Consider the following 17,802-nt stretch of genomic DNA (forward strand, 5'->3'; position numbering starts at 1 on the left):
ATCTGCAGGCACTATTTTTAGGAAGTTGCTATTTCACAAAGGAAAACACTGAAAATCTCCCCCATAGCTTTTTTGACTCAGCAAAGGCATCTGCACAGCACAGCCAGCTGGATAAGGAGACCATGGGGTAGGCCTTTTCCCCAAAATATCTGTTGTTATCCAGAAGAGCTAGAGAGATGACTAGGCTGTGACCAGGACCAGCCAGTTCTTCCTGAAGCTCTGCCCATATCCAATTCACATATCCTGTGAGAAATTTGCTATGAGCTCTGCTTCTTTTTTCATGTTTTTTCAACCACCTGTGTGGCAAAGACAGTGTAGGCAAAGGTTTTTCTCACTCTAAAATCATAGAAAGAACAGAAAGATCCTTCTTTTTCCTCCCCCTTGGTCATCGATATAGATGGCATTATTAATGCAGGATGGCATTAATCCAAATGAAACACTAAATTTCATGGTGAGGAAGTGTAAAAACAAATACATACTTTACTTTTTTCTCATGGATACCAGAAAAAAAAATTAAAAAACTGAGATACTGAAGGTCATTGTCATTTGTCAGTGCCCAGTTTTTCAGATGGCCAAGGGTTGTGGATGAGTGGTCACAGGAGTGAATACATTCCCAGAGGTTCCTGCCTCAATGGCAAAGAAGAGGCCACTGCCTTCTCTGACACTTGGATTCAGACCACTGCGTGGTCTTTATTTCAAGTGAGTGGCCAGTAAATTCTGTTGAGTAACCTTATGTTTTCATACAGTGGTGTGTGATGAGGAAGGGAAAAGGCATTGCTATCCCACTAAGCAGTATGAGTCAGAGAACTAGTTTGGAGGAAATGAGAAATCACCAGAGGCTTTGCCAAGAAACTGCAGCTTGTGAGACACAGCACAGTTCAGCCAGTTATTTTGTTTTCTTCATACAGTGTCTCTGCAATTCTTAGTTTTGGCAGAAAGTGGAAAAAGAAATATTGAAACATTGGATGTCTAAATTCCACCGGGCTCCTGGCTTTCCTGAAGCAAGGAAGTGTTGGGCATTTCTGACTGACTACAACTTTGTCTGAATTCCAGCTCAAATAGGTATGGAAAACCTGTTTCCTTTTCTTTTGCAATATTCTTAAGCCCTATTTGTCAGAGGCCAAATGCATGGTCACAGTCTGAACTCTTAGGTTTGCATGTGCTGGCTCAGAATGCCAGACTGCTGAGGTTAGAGCCAGGTACATGTGAATTTGTGATTATTCTTGCAATTTCCTTTTGGGCTTTCCTCTTTTAGTGTTTGATCACAGAAATCAGTAGAAATGTTTTCCCTGTCTTTTGGGGAAAAAAAATTCACTTGAGACATATATGACATTTGTCACCTCCTGTCAGAAATCCCTACCAGGTGACCTAGAGGCTTTCACAGATGGAAGATAAGAGATGTTGCTTTGATCAAAAGCCAGTCAATCAATAAATCAGGAGCAAGAGAAAAACTGTATTCCAAAAAGAGCCAAAATAAAGCATTGTCATGTATTTTGAACATCTACCCAGCACTAAGATCACTTCACAGCTGTGTTCTGTGTCCAACAATGCTCATTTGATTTTTGAGGGCTACTCAAAACTAGGGGGAAAAAAAGTAGTACCTTGAGTATGGGGTTAAAATGTAATTTTATTTGCTTTTAATTACAGCTGTACATTTGAGAAGGGCACTTTTTAATCTCTTATCAAAGCATTCTATTTTTCTTTGATCTAACTAGAATTTATTGTGTGCAGTTGCCACCAGCATCTGTAATCCTTCTTAAAATCCCTCTATGCATTCCACTTTCTTCCAGGCTGGCCTTTTTCTGTCCATCATGAACCTATTCTCCCTTTTGTTTATATGTGCATCTTCCATTTGTCTCCATTGGGGTTAGAGGCACTCACATACAAATGAATAGTCCTTTGAAGTGTATGTTTTCTTTGTATTTTGTTTCACATGATCATTAATTAATATGTTTATCTGCCACTCAGGGAGATCTCAGTTATCTATATTAAGGGAGCCTTTAGAATGAGGGGAAAAAGACCCAAACATTTTCCTGTTTGTTACTGCCTAGGAATAATGGCAGGGACATGTAGCAGCTTTCTCAGATATAGCAGCACTCTATCACCCAGTGGTAGAGTTTCATTGGCACCCTTATGACATTTTTATGTAAAGAAAATCTAAAGTGGAAAGTTTTGAACCTGTGAAATGTTGCCTCTGTCACCTGTAAATGCCAAGGTAAGTGGCCTTAGTAGTTTGAAGCCATTCCATAGTTGTTTTGTACACTCAGTGAAGTCCTGGTCTTCCTCACACACACAAGGCATTCCGCATTGATGGACTGTCCCAAAACCACAGACTTGGCATAGAAACCCTCCAGTGAAGTGTGCCCCTCTGAAAATGGTATTTAATACAATCTGAGACCACACTACCCATTTCTTACTGAAAATAAAACCAAGCAGAATAGTCTGTAGCAATTATTTAGCCATCAGAAATCATGAGGGGATTAGATATCATCTCAGAAACACAATCATGAAACTTGCAGGCTCTTGGTCTGAGTGTATCTCCATGCTTATTGTGAAGTTACTGATGGGTGGAGTCAGTCCATATGGTGCCTATAGACTTTTTTTTAAGTGTAAGCCTAAAAATGCAAAACTGAACAGATGAATATTTTAAATTTTTATACTTCCAACATTTCATTCAATCAAATAATTCAAAGATTTTGGGATGAAATGGTAATTTTTCCCTATGCATTTTAGAATGTTATATCTATTTCTCTTTCCAGGTCGTATAGATTTCAGTTCATAACTTGGATGAGTTGAAGTCTATTGCCTAAAATCCATAGTCTCTTCATATGTCATAAATGAGTTTGAAGCTTCCCAATAATCAAGTCTTACCTTCAAGCAGCTAAAACACAGTTGGCTGAAGCTAATATGTCAAAAAAAAAAAAAAAAAAAGAAGCTTATAGAAGAAGCCCTTGACCTCTTCCATTACAATTTAAGAGCACCAACAGTTAAAAAGAGAAATCCCAAAATCATAGGTTATTCTGCCTTTTGAAAACTCAGTAACTACAAAGTAGGTGCTACCTTCAGCATCTTTGCCAGAAGGTTGTGCCATAGTTGTACGGGACTTGACCCTGGTTGCCTCAGTTCTCTCAAGACGAAAACCAACAATTTCACCCTCTCTTTGATCAGCACACAGGAAATTTATCTCGTGTTTGCTCTGCCAGCTGTGTGCTGTCAGCCAGTGAGATGTTCTTCATGAACTGTCACATGAAGCAGATCATCCATATGGAAATCATCCCTAGATGCAATAAAATTACCACAAGCCACCATGTTGAAGTGCACAATTTGTGCCAAGACTTTTCACTTCTCTTTCAGGACAGTGTTTTCCTAACTCAACTAAACACAAAAACTTGGCCACAAGACATCCCAGCTGACAAGAACAAGTTAGTAATACCAGTCCTTCTCACAAGAGAGAAAATGAAACTTCTCTGAAGTTTCACAAAGTGCTTCTTGCTCTAAGCATAGATTAGTTTCCACAATCATCTCTTCCCATCTTGCAAGGACAGTTGTCTGTGAGATTTCTGCTGGGCTGAACTAGTGCAGAGTTCTCTTCGATCTTAGCATACTTCCTCCCTCATTAAGATGGCTTGAGCACAAGGGATGAAAGTAACAGTATCTTTTAAGAAATGACAGGATGTATTTATTAGTCATAATAGTTGTGAGAAATAGGAGCCAAGTAACTGTCAGAAGCATCAGTCAGTAGTGGACAAACTCAGCTACAGCAAGGAGCTGAACATGGAGCTACACACTTCTTGATCAGAGCAACACCACCTCCACAGCCTCTGGAGCTGCAGGTTTGTGGGGCCCGAAGTCCAGGGAAAACATGTAGGGTCAGAAGTTTGCAGGGTTTTGGTTGAGGACTAAACCTCAGCAGCTGTTGACTACCCCTTCTACAGTGTCTGCACATGGATTGCAAGACCTTCACACCAGAAACGATTCCCCGTTGCAGCTGCTAGATATTCATAACAAATGTCTAATGGCTAAAAGTGTGTGCTGTGGACAGTGTCACCTTTCATGTCATATGGGGACAATTGTGTATTCTCCACTGTGGCTGGGATGTGTCATCCTAACATCATCTGGAGCTGTACTCCCAGACCAGGAACTGCTGTCACTGAGCAGTAAGTTCAGACCCCTGCTGATGCTTTCTTTGTATCAAGTTACTGTTTTCTAACATTGCAGATATACCAGAACTGAGTAGCTGCCACTCTGTCTCACTGGAAGAGGGAAAGTGTAACTGTAGTAGCCCTGTCTATGAATTAGAATCAGGTTTGATTCCAGGTTGCAGCAGGACAAGGGACATGTGCATCCCGTTCCAGATGCAAGTTTGTGCTTCCAAAGGCAATGTGACTTTCGTGCTGATATTGGGAATCACCAGGAGAAAACACAAGGAGGATTTATTCTGTTGTTGAATGGAGGCAGGTGAACCACTGCTGACCAACATGGATTTTCTGCTGGATTTCTCTGAAACGCCTTCCTTCAGAATCACAGAATCTCTGAATAATCTGAGTTGGAAGGGACCCACAAGGATCACTGAGTCCAACTCTTATGTGAATGGCCCGTACAGGGATTAAGCCATGACTTTGGCATTATTAGCACCATGCTCCAACCAGCTGAGCTTCAAGTAATCCGGAGTCAGTCTTCTGGGAAGAACATGCCTTTCTACTGATTTACACTGTAGAACTAACAAGAAATAGTGTTTCCATGAATCAATCAATTTTCCAACCCCCAGAACCTCTCAATCTTACAAAAATCTTCCTTTTGTTAAGACACAGTGAGGTGCCACAAACAGCCTGAGGAGATGGAAAGCGCAGAGAAGCTCCTGTAATGTGTAGGGGTGCAGTGCTGGCCAGTGACCCAAAGGACAATGCACCGCACACCTGGGAGCTGGTAAGGACACACTCTGAACCAGCTCCATGTGGGCTCCAGTGCCTTCAGGGCACTTTGCTCCTGACACAGGTGATTCTATGTCCTGTTCAGACACATCCTGGATATGCTGGGCTTAGGGAAAATACCTGGAACAATTCTGTTGTGTGCACAACAACAGCTTGTCTGTGTTCAACAGCCAAATAACCAGAATTGTCCTCTTGAAGTGGTAAGTTGCATATTACCCTTCTGAATCAGTAGAATTGGTGCATCTGATAATCATATGTGATTATCTGTTTTTTTCCAGCTCTAAATCTAGATTTGACAGACAGAGATTTGAACTCAGTGCCAAAGGCTCAGACAGAAGAGAATGAAACATCACTTGCTTTCTTTGCTTTGTAAGAGAAAAAAACATTAGAGCCCAGTGCCTTTCCTGTGGAAGGACAGGACACATTACATTAGATGCTATCATCCTTTAACAGGTTCTGGGATTATTTTTAAAATGATAGAAACAACCAGATGAGTTATTTCTTGTTTACAAGACAACTGTTCTCACAAAATAAATCCAGCAACAAAGGGGAGTGGCAGGGAAAGATGGATAGTATTTGGTTTCACTAACAGTCTAGTCAGATGAAAATATCCACCCTATATCTGACCCTCAGGGTGTGTTGCTGGTCAAGTGAAGCCAAGTCGCATAAAGTTAAGCCAAGAGAGCACCAAATTTGGCCTGATGAGGCATTGAGGATGAGATTTATTACACCATATTTATGTGTATAGAGTCAGTTTAAAGAAGCACTGCAATATTTTCCATCATGTAGGTAAATGGCCTCACCCTGAAATGCACTTGGATCTCTTGCCTGGTGCTGAGCCACTACACTCCTACAGGAGTTAATCAGAGCCGGGAGCTTTGGATGTCTTAGGATTTGCCTCATACAGAGTGTGATGTACAGGATCCTGCTGACAAACCCTCCTTCTCCACTGCAGTTTAATTTTAGGATTTGGCACTGATGTGTATTTTGTGTCTTCTTTTGTCATCACACACATAAATTAGGGTGGAATTCTTACAGAGAGATGAGGGGTAAAAGTCCTTTTTTAAGGAGTTTTGCCATAGCTAAGAGAACTTTTTCTTATGCAAAGCAGAAAAATAGTGTCTGTCCCACAGCAAAACCAAAAGTTAGCAGAACTTTGAGTCAGTAACACCTCTTCCCCTTTCTCTGTTGTCCATCCTACCTCTTGACATGTACTAACTTAATCTTTCACTTCATAATGAAGCAATCCCTGAAAACATTGTGGTTTTTTAACATTTGCAAGAATCTTGTCTCTGAGTTTGACTGGGGTTTTGTTGAAGAAAGGTATCTTAAAAAACTATTGGATTCAATCTATCATTCCATTGATCTGGATTTCTAAATTCCCTTACATCTGTTACAAAAGAGCACCAAATATTTTAAGGAGAATTTTAGCTCAAATTCATGCTCTGAGCTGCCAAGAAATAGTTTACATGAAATGATACAGCTGAGAAGGGAGAAATAACCTCAATGATTAGCAAATTCAGAATCTTGTTCAGAATCTGAATATGTAGGTTTTGGCTTTCATGTACATGAGAAGAATCCTCCCCAGTCCCTCTAATGGTGGCATTTTGTCTGCACGTCAGAATGTCATAAACAGATCATACCAAAAAATCATTCAAAATCACATTTCTTAAAATTGCCATCACAATATGATTCACCATAATGCCATTACACTAAAAATAAGAGGAATGATAAAATGTATTAAATTCATATGTGCACTTTGGTGTTTCCTATATCTCTACTATTCCTTTAGTGCTTCTTTTATACCCTTTCTAACAAGACAGTGAAAGTGAATCTCTAATTCATAACCTCTAATCTTGACACTATATTCAATCATATTGAGCTGTTCCTGAAATAAACCCCTCTAGTTTTTTATGTCATTTGTATTCTCCAAATCCCACCCACGTAATTGGAAGCTTTTGAGGCATAGTATATGTGTTCACAACACAAAAGAGAGCTATCCACAGGCTGCAGAATTGTGGGGCATTAATTTACATAAGGTAGGAACTTATAAATCACAGGATACTTCTCTATGATAGTATGATTTAACATCATTTATTCACATTCATACCATATCTTCTTAAAGCAATTGGAAACACTTCTATTTGCTTATCATTGTATTTCCAATAAATGGTGTAAGAGCTTATTAAAATATTAGGAGGCATTGATCAAGTAAGCTGTTTTTTTACCAGAAAAATGCCCATTACAGCTCACAGATAGTTAAAAGTACAATAATCTTTATAAAGAATCATTAACTGTGCTCCTTTGTTTTAAATCCCAGCCACTCCTGTGCTCTGCTAGCAAGCTGTGCTGAACCAGGTGTTTCTGCTAAGGACCAGGGACCAGCTGACCTTCTGGCAGGTAGCTCATAAGAGAGCAGAGGAGACCAGACTATCTCCACTGAGAAGGCAAGCAGGAGTGGAGCAGCTTTAGGTGCCAGCAGGCTCCTTTTTAGCCCCAAAATGAGGTAAGTGCTTCCTTTATTTTGGGCTACTGTTGAGAGAGATATGCGCTTGCATTGTTTACCCTGATATGCTGCAGTCTGTTTACTGTGTTTAATTGTCATTTATAATGTGCCCCACAGGAGCTGTGCTTTGAGATTATTGCCTTTGTGCTCTGAGATGTTTTGTAGAAGTTAAAACTTCTGTTTGAGTGTTTGGAATCTGTGCTTTAACTAGCTGCCTTTCCCCAGGGTGACTGACCAAAAAAAAAAAAAAAAGGTGGTGTAAAAATTTCATCATCTTCTGTGCTTCTGTAATTGAAGCTGTTTGCTTGGCTTCTAAGAGTTCCCTAATGTTTAGGACAGAAGATAATTCAGAGGACAGGTTGGGTATAGCACTTGTTTCCTGTAAAGCAGTGAGACAGGAGGTAAGATGTGACTAGAAACCTGAAGTTTGTGTGATGGACCACTTGTTGTGCTTCTACAGGAGCAATTTCTTCAGGAGGATGAAGGAGAAAAATTCTATATTTGCTTTTTTTGATGGCCCTGCCTTTGTCTTCTACAGCCTTTTAGTTCCTTATTTGAAAGAAAAAAACCTTGAATATTTAGATGGCCAATCTTTGATCCCAGTTCCTCCCTTCAGGCTGCAGAAGAGATGAACTAAGAAACCACCAAGGCATGGGGGCTGCCCTGAGACCTCCTACTTGTTGTAATATAGCTATGGGAATTATTGCCAAGTATTTCAGGGGAGGGGGGAAAAAGGGGTTGTGGGATGCTTGTCTTGAAATGTTCCCAGCCTCCCATATGCAGAGAAGAGCTGGTGTTTGGCTGGAGTGGGGCATGGAGGAGCTCTGCAGCTGCCCCCACGTGCCCTCTGCTCTAAGGGCTGTGTCTGCACTCATGGTCCTGGAGGCAGCAGGTTCTGTTACTTTGGGAGAGGCCAGCAGTTGTTTCTGTAAAGTGCCTGCTGGTATCAAGCTGTGTTTTGACTGGGAGTACTCCAATATCTGCCTTAATGCCTATTCACAGGTAGTCAGGAGCTCAAAACCTGTGTTTAGTCAAGTTGCCAAACAGCATATGTGAAGTTAGATTTTTGTAGATGTTTTTCCCTTTTGGTTTTGCTGCTTCACCAGAGTCAGAGGGACCTCCAGCACACTTCAGTCTCTGCCTCTCTGTAGCCACCAGCAGGTCTTTGCCAAAAGCCTGATTTCATCACTGACCTTTCTGAGGGACCCCAGGCCTACAGACAGGGCAGGGGACTGTGTGCCTTGTACCTGTGATGGCACATGGTGACTTGCCTTCCCCCTGATATGTTTAAAAACATCATGAATTGTTTTGTACCTCCTGTACCTGTATTCTGTGGCACCCAGAGCAGATGAGCTGGATGACTGTCGTGCTTGGCTGCAGGTGACAGCCAGAGCCTTCCAGTGACAATCCAGCAGCGCTAACTCTCTGCTGCTCCTCCTTACAGGCACCCTCTGTGCAGACATTAATTGTTCCTTTCCTGTCCCCTGGCAGCAGCGAGGCTGCAGAGGAATAATGCACAGCAAATAGTTTGACTCATGCACACCTTTAGCCTCTCTGCTCAGCAGCAATGAGACCTGCATTCGCACATCAGCTTACGGAGGAATGATTTCCATAGCAACAGCCAGGATATGTGGGATAGTATGAATGCTGCCTTGGAGAGCATGTAAAGCACCTTCTGAAGAAATAACTGACTACATGGGCTCTGAAAAAAAAAGAAGAAACCCAAACTACTCGCAGTTGGCTATGTGAAGGGAGGGTTGTGAATTTTTTTTGTTTTGTTTTTTATTGTAAAAAAATTATATTCATGGATTCTTTTTTTAGATATCACTTTAAAAAAATATTGGGTAAAGAGAATGAGGGATTTCTGCTTTATATAAACTGTTAGTGGATGCAGAGAGCATGGAAATATCTGTGGTGATTCTTCAGCAGCTGAGAGAATTTAATACCCCGAGTGAAGACCTGATAGGGAGTTACATGAGGCAAACACCAAGGGGAAGGGAGGAATGACTGCTCCATTGATTGAGGGGCAGGGAGGCAGGATCAGCTGGTAGTCCCTTTAAGTAACAGGCTTTGTGGTTATTACTGTGGGGTGGACTTTCTTTTATCAGAAGACAAGGAGGCAATGCTCTAGGACATGCAGAGAAACAATATGGGAAATAGACATGGAGGAATGAAAGCCATTCAGCTCTTGGTTACATGTATATGCATCTCTCCCCTTTGCTGCTGTTCTGCTTCTTTTCCTCTTTGGATGGTTTTGGTTTTTTGGGTTTTTTTGGGGTAGGGGGGTCGTTGCACAGCTCTATGTACCCACAAAGCAGCCCAGTACCTGGACACCCCCACCAGGCTTCTCTGGGGAATGTGGCAGACAAGTGTCCTGATTTCTGTAGGGTCGGATGTGTTGCTGCTTCAGGACGGTTTGGCCCTTTCACATCAGGGGAGATGTGTCCCTGGGCACTCATCTGCAGTGAGCTCTGTGGTGCCAGCACTGGTTACCTGGATACAAACAGCTCTGTCTTTCTGAATGGCATGAGACTGGAAGGAATTGCTTCAGCCCATTAGAGGTGGAATGAATAAAAGCAACAAGGCTGATGTCATCATTTCCTTAGTAAGGTGATGTGCAATCAACAATGTGTGCTGCACTGCAGCACAAGTGTCCTAAAATAAACAATTTTGCAAGGGGAAAACTTCACATATCTGAAGTTTAGCAGATTAAATCAAATGTTGGAAACAGCTAAAACCATTGGAAATCTTGAATTTGTACTTAAGCTGAATGCTGCAGACAAGCTCCACATGCTATTGAATTCCTGTTCCTTCCATGCATTTAGAGATCTGATGAGTTTGCACAGCCTATCTAACTAGATTTTTAACCTTTTGCTAAATAATTACTATTCCTAAAAGATTTACTTGTTGACTTGTACAACCAGCTAATATTTTGTCCACCTGATGCGTACAGAGAGAAATGTACTTACCACACACCTGGTACTTTTTCAGTGAGAAGGGCCGTGTGGGGACACTGACAACGGGCTGTGGTTTTCTGTGGACCCGGTGTGACTAAAGCAGCATCCAAAGGATTAGCTGGACCCTAATATTTGCAATTTCCCTTTGGAAATATGTGTGCTATAGCTCTGGCACTTGTCCTGAGTAGGGATCCTAAATGCGTGTTTTCATGTGGGAGCAAAGAGTAGGGCTGTGAGAATTCTCCTGGCAGTGGAGCTGGGAATGGCAAGCCCTGCCGGCAGAGGTCAATAATGGTGGGTTATCCCACAGTGTCTGCTGCTGTGGGCTTTACAGCTCGGGAACAAAGCAAGCTTCTCTTTTAATGAGTATCGTGTACTTCCAGCTTATGCTTTAATAGGATTAAACAGTCTCGGCATGGCCTTGGCAAGGTTGCACATACCCCAGGGCAGGGGAGTCTAGACTCATCCCTTTGATGCTGGCATGTGAGGAGTGTGGCTCTGTGGGCACCCTGGCAGGTGTGGTGTGGCTGAATCCAGCCCTAAAACACACTGCCTCTGTCTGGCAGCAGCTGAATGCCCTGTGTGCATGTATTTAGCTGCTAACATGGATTCTAAAAAGGCAAAAGATGAGCTGGAATACTGCAGGTACTGATGTAAACATTGTAGTGAGGGGTGCACTTCTCTCTAAGGAGAATTGGGCCAGAGCCTGTAGTAGATCAATGCCATCTACTTCTGCAGGAATCTTTCCCTCCTCTTCTTTCTCTGACTTTTCTTCACTCTTCTGTTTATGATTTGGCCATATAGAGACACTTAATGTCTAACCCAGTGTGACCATCTGAGAGTGTCCTTGTTTATAGGATTGCTTATTCCAGGCTGATGTGTTGCAAAGGAGGTTGAGAGTCTGAACCAGAGTGAGATGACAACCACAGGTCGTTGATGTTTGTTTTCCTCTGAGAGCAGGGGGTCTCATGAAGCAAGACTGGAGTGCCTTCTCCTCACTCCTCCTTCTCAGCAAATAAAATACAGCCTATTTTCATATACTTTCTTCTCCCAGCAGCTACATCTCCTCTGCCCACAATGCAAGCTCTCCTGGCAAGTCTCACATATGGGAGTTGTGGATTCTCATTTCAGTGCCTGGCCAGCCAGTATTGTGGAGGAAGAACATGTGCACTTCCAGGGTGGAGATCTCCTCTTGCAGTGTCTCTGAAGGCAGCTCTATGGAAGTGAATTCCAACTAAAATCAATTACTGTAGAAGACCAGTGCTGCAAGCTGGTTTTTTTTATCCCATGCATCTGTTTTCTTCATGGCAATGCAATGTGTCTGTGTCAAGGCTATAAAATGAGATACCTCTTTTCCAGAAATTAATTGTGAATGCATAAGGTGACATTGCCATTTATGCTGAATGAAGAACTGAAAGGAAAGAGCAGCTTGTAATAAAAATCCTTTTATTGAAGCAGTAAATGTCTCTGTGGTCTTCTACCTACTCTTTGAGAAAGTGCCTCAGCTTGCCAGCACTGGTAACAAGAAGTAGATGGCTTTAGAGTTGTTTTGTTAGGGGAAATATATATTAAACATAACCCTGGATTTATCAGGATTTATATTAGCTCCTGAAATAAGTACAAGGAAGAGGGTCTCCCTTTAATGCTAAGCATGTGCCTTGAAAAGAAATCTTTCTCTGCTGTGAAGTCTGCCCCTCTGCCATCTTTCTGGGGAGGCACGTGTAGGGTGGAGCTGAACAAGCAAACAACAAAATTCAGTCTTGCCAGAGGCTGGAGGGTGAGACTGTGGCAGAAATGGGAAGATGGGGCTACACACAAACTTGCATCCTGCATGGCATTTTTGGTAGCTCCCTTAGCAGAAGCTCAGCTGCAGATCTGGGATCCTCATGAGACTTCATTGAAGCATGACCCACGTTCTGGACTTGCAGGTGAAGATGCTTTGGAGAAGCTCTTGTGCTTCACATGAAGTGTTATAGCCAGGAGCAGAGGAAGAGGTGGAAGGGGATATGTTTTGTTTTTATTTCTTAAGTAAACTTGCCCAGAGGCTCTAGGGAAGGGGGCATCTATTGGTGCAACTGCTTGTTCCCCTTGGAGGCTTGTAGGATATTGGTGATTCCATTCTGAAAAGGGTTTAGCTGAGGTGTTATGGGACTGAGTCTTACTGGGCTGTGTCTCATGAAAGTACTCACATAGTGACTGTGTCTGTGGGATGTTCTCATTTCATGGCAACAGAGTGGTGGTATTCCTCCTCTCATTTCCCACCGGAAACTGATTTTTTACTTTTTAAACAGTCTCTGAATCTATCCTCAACTTTGACCACTGAGGGCATAAAACTCTGCTTTCATTCTTGACAGGGCCTACTGAGCTCTGGCTACAAGCCAGGAAATTCTGCAGGTTTGTACTCAAACCCATACACTGTTGCTTGTACTTCAATTATCTGCTGCTGCAAGTTGTGCCTGCAGACATCTGGAGTTCAGATTCAATCATCTGTGGGAAGATGCCTTAAAGGGTATCTTAGAAGAGCAGAGCTGAGTTGGTGCCCTGTGGGGCTTCTGTGTAAAGCAGAAAAACATCACGGATGGCTTTGGGAGCGAGGAACTCAATCGGTTTAACTTGGAAATACTTTACAAGGGAAAACTTCACTGCTCAGTTCAAGAAAACTGTGCTGAAAGCATGCTGTCGAGGAGTAAAATAGATTTTAGCTATTGTGCTGAAAGTCCTTGTGTCTCAACATGGTCGGGGGGAAAGTATGCTGGTATTATCTTCCCAAGGCAGAAAAACTGAGGCCCTGCTAGACTCTTCAGAATTTTTTGGTAAAGAAAAGCATGAGCAGGTCCTGCATCCCAGCCAGAAGTGAAACAGGGAGAGAAACTTCTATTTAATAGTGTGATAGAGAAAATGCCTCAGGTTTTCCCAGAGCTGCACTAAACTGTAACAGAGCTCGGTTTGCAGCCTCTAGGGGTGAGGAGTTATTCAACCTTGTCATCTGGTACAACAATGGGCATTCTGGTGTGAACAAAATGCCTCAATGCACTGCAGAGAAAAAAAGACCTCTGCAACACCAGCTCTTGGAGGGCAGGAGTGGTCCTTGTGCCACACCTACACTTTACATACTGGTGCTTCTATAAGGTTCTGCAGACCCTCATTTTTAACAGGCAGAAAATCCTAGTAGCTCCTCCTCTGAGTGTTTGGGAAATTGATTTGAGGTCGTGTCTTGTGTTGGGAACGGATGCAGATCCCCTCATTCTGCTCTCAAAGAGTATATTTGTTTCGTGCAGCAGTGCACAGCAAACTCCTCCCCGCACCCTTGGCAGCTGCTGCCATTGTCTGCGCTCAGTGTGGGGCAGCCTGGTGCAGCAGGACCATTGCCCTGGGCTCCAGCAGCGTGGAGCTGTCAGGAGGGCTGCAACAGCACTCTGGCTGCCCTGAGCACTGCCCCGTGTGGGAGTTGCTTCTGTTGGGAAGCTCAGCTGGCTGCGCTCCTCCTGCACTGTCTCACAGCACTGCAAAGCAGGGACCTCCAGCTGCAGGGAGGTGCAGGGTCCCTTGGGAAGTAGAGCCTCCCTCTGCACACCCTGGCTCCCAAGTCCTTTAGTGTCTCTGGAAATAAAACTGATAAAGGGCTTGGGGTTTTTTGATGTATTATCTTTCCAAACAAAAACACTGATTCATTAAAACAGACTCATCTTTTAATGGAGACTTGTTCTTCCTTACATTCTTGTCACTACGAGAATGCAAAAGCAGAGCAGCAAATAGATAATGATTAGGAGGTTTGCCCTGGACAAAGAGAAACAGGTTCAAAACTCTTGTCAGAATAGGACATGGTAAGGTTGTGAACTCGGGTATGTGGTGTCTCAGGTAAGTTCTTGAGTCACTGAATTATTCCAGGATAGAATTTTTATGCCTGTTCACCAAGCAGTTTCCTCTGTTTCTATGCTCTTCAGGGAATTATGTAATAAAACAGTGGAATAATGTTTCTATAAAACTCTAACCTTATGCTGAGTTTCTATTTTTGAGTTGTATATTTGATTTGTCATGTGTGGAGGTTTGCTTAGGGAGCTCTTGGTTGGCACTTGTTAAATCTGTTTGCAGATTACTAAATCCTATTGCATAAGAGCACAGTCATATAGCCAGAGGCCACACAAATACCTAGATAAGTGCTCATGGGGCTAAATTGCTTCTAATCGCTTTTTTTATGTGCACATAACAGTTGTTTTCCTGCCAAGGCAAAGTATTGCAATAAACATAAAATAAAAAACATTAAAAATTGGAAGTACTTCTATCAATTAAAAATACTTCTAAAGAGATAAGAAATGTAGATCATTTCATAATATTTATATGTACTGTTTGGCATTCATTCTTTAAGTGTTGATACAAGATCCCAGCAAGAACAGATAACTGTGAGGAAGGCAGTTTATTCTATTGATGCATGTGTGGCTGTCTGCTGAGGTAGTATACTCCAAAGTGGTCCATTCTCAGGAATGTAAGATGTACCCAGCTGGGTGTATTCCTTCCATAAACTAAAACTAAATCTATTTTTTTTGTTGGTTTTACCCCATCCATCACACTGAATGAACCCTGCATAAATGAGCAGAAAAATAAGTCATAAGCAGATGTTCCACTTAGGATACTGTAAAAACTTGTGGAGATGAGCAAGCACAAATGGAAATGATCACAGTGGAAGGTGAAAAGAAAATGTGACAACTAAAAATTAGGTTTGACATAGTCCTGAAAATGAAATATTTTTCTATATAGTCTCCTGCTGTGACTGCACTATACAACTACCTCATACCATTTTATATGTGTTACGGAGTGTAAATTAAAGCAATCTAAAATGCAAGCTTTGCCAAAATAATTAAACCTCATTTCACTGCTGTGATGACTCCCTGGACTCTGCCTTTTGCTTCCTGTAAACACCTTTTTCCTGTGTGATCTTGCAATCTGCTGTACCAGTCCATTAGTGCATCTGTACCCACTCTGTCCCGGGCTGCTGAGTTGACTCCCACCCGAGCCTGCTGCACACAACACCCAGGCCTCCTGCACTGAGGAAAAGCACTTAGCTGGCAGCTGAGTCCCTCACATAAGGCCTTGGGCACTGCAACATTAATTCTTGGCTAAAGCTCTCAGGTACAAAAGTAGTGAGAGTAAGTAACCTCACATTATCATAGTGATCCATGCATTGCTTTAGAAGTCAGTGTTTTCAGTTAGCCAACAAGTGAAGCATAAATTCTAGATTTAAGCTTGTTTTAATGTATTTGTGCTGATGATCTCTGCTTACTGTTCTTACGTAGTTGTTTGGCCATTGCAAAAAGATAAGAGGAAAGAATTTGTCCTTCAGTAAGGGGAGTGATTGACTTCCAGTGCACAAAGAACAGTCATTGCAACAGTCTCAAAATAATGATAATGCAGCTACCCATAGGCAACACAGCCCTTCAAGCAAGAAACTGGATTGTGTTATCATTACACACCCTGATTTCTAGTTAATCAGAATTTATTCTGCCTTCTACCTGTGATAGTTGAACGTGATGGTAAAGGATGCCAGAAGAAAACTGCTCATTGCTGCCAGGCACTCCATCATGGCATGATGAAGTGTAGCAGTGCTAGTTTGTCATGGTGGCTTTGCCTGGCTCCATCTGCACTGGCTGCTCTGGCAGTGTGAGTACTCACATGTGTGTTTACAGGGCCATGGCCCATGCTGACAGTACAGATGCAGAGTTTCTCTTCCAGTTGTGTGTAAGATAAAACTTCACACATGTAGCTATGTGAAGGGAAACAGTGCTAGAAAAAACACAGTTGCTGCTTCTCCAGTGGTATCTTTACAAAAAAAACCTTAGTGTCCTCCAATGGTACTTTCATGCTTCATTCTGCTTTTTCATTCCAAAACTCTTTTGACTGCATCTGTTGTGACAGGTACGTGAACTTCTTATTGAATACTTCAGAATAGTTAGGTAGACCTCAAATTCATAAACAAGTTACAGGGTATAAAACAGAGAACAGCAGATGAGGGTGCAAGTGGGACAGCAAGACAGAATTGGACCTGAAGTTCATAGCAGTCCTCTACCTTAAATAATGCAACCAGGTCTGTCTGGAATGGGGAATTCATTTAATACCCAACTGCAATTCCCTAAAAATATCATGGCTGTAAAATCATTCCCAAGTTAATCACAGAATTGCAGGCTTGGGCTGACACCCTGTGAAAATGAAGCAAGAAGGAAGATGCATTACTGACTTCTGTGACAGCTCATTAAATTTCTAAAACTTCCCGTTGCAAGAATTCAGGTCTACATTGTTCCTGTTTTTGTGTGGCCGTCCTTGCATCTAAGCCAGGAATGGTCACCAATGGAGTGACTATTAAATATCTCAGAATCTGGTTAAAAAACAAATATTAAAGATGAAATAATGAGGTCTTTGGGAAAGATGATGCCAAGTGTTATTTGTTTGTGATAGTTGATAGTTCATCTCTTTGGTAACATCTAACACAGAATATAGCTTGTGTTATTATGTCTTCTACTTTTTAGCATCATGTTTGGACCTGAGGCAAAAACAGTGAAAGGAGGTGAGAGGAGGCAATACTTCAGGCAACTTCTTAGATGAATTTACAGCAGCCCAAATGATGTCCACTTCCTCCTCTTCATCCCCCAAAGACAGAGGCAGCAGAGGGAAGGGCAGTGTGTTCAAGTCCTGCTAATTTCAGAAGCTCTCAGTAATCATCATATAATTACTGCATTTAGTTCTATTGAACCATCTACAAATATCATTGGCAGTAGAGGAATACCCAGTCTTCTGAAGACCCATGGGGCTGAAATAGGTTCTACAACCAGAATCATTACAAGATATTTCAAATTTACCTCTGTAAATTGTACATGGATGTATGATTTTCCTCTAATTGATGCGGTTTCTCCTGTGACTGAGTCTATGAAGCATTTCCATTGAGCATCAGCACAAACCTCCTCAAAGCTGTGCTTCTAGAAACAAGCTGAGGAGTGGCTTGCAATCAGAGCTGCCTGAATTTGGAGGGGCTTTTTGATCAGAGGTTAAGCTGGAATGTTCAAGAAAAACATTGGGTTGACACTAAATGAAATTGGCTTGGATTTGTCTTCTCAGGAAAATAAAAGATCTCCTTACCTGCAGCTGTTTCACTTGACCCCAAAGCAGTGTTTGTGCTATGGCACAGCAGTTTTTGGTGTTTTATGGAAGGGCACAGCCTTAGTCTCCAGCTTGTACATCTGTGCAACCCTTAAAGCAGTGCCAGCTCACTTTGTGCTTCCTAAAGGACTCTTCTTGCTCTGCTTTAGGACAAGGGAGATGTGTGTGTAAGAGTTTATGCATATGTAGTTCTTAGTGATGAAAGGGTTGTTTGCTTTAATTAGTGCTAACTTTTATTTAACATTAAGACTTTACAGATTTA

General features: G+C 42.1%; 1 long non-coding RNA gene across 2 annotated transcripts in view; it reads left to right on the top strand.

Moving 5' to 3' along the window:
* LOC137478085 (uncharacterized) overlaps positions 1-17,802 on the top strand; it is a 45,661-nt gene that overhangs the window by 11,277 nt on the left and 16,582 nt on the right. Inside the window, exons 2-4 of one of the 2 annotated variants that reach the window (XR_011001385.1) lie at positions 927-1,062; positions 7,252-7,437; positions 11,452-11,856. This is a non-coding gene — a long non-coding RNA (uncharacterized lncRNA). Of the gene's footprint in view, positions 1-926; positions 1,063-7,251; positions 7,438-11,451; positions 11,857-17,802 lie in introns of those variants that run through there. The other variant, XR_011001386.1, reaches the window with a different exon arrangement.

This window comes from Anomalospiza imberbis, chromosome 8 (assembly GCF_031753505.1).
Source record: "Anomalospiza imberbis isolate Cuckoo-Finch-1a 21T00152 chromosome 8, ASM3175350v1, whole genome shotgun sequence".
Lineage (NCBI taxonomy): Eukaryota > Metazoa > Chordata > Aves > Passeriformes > Viduidae > Anomalospiza > Anomalospiza imberbis.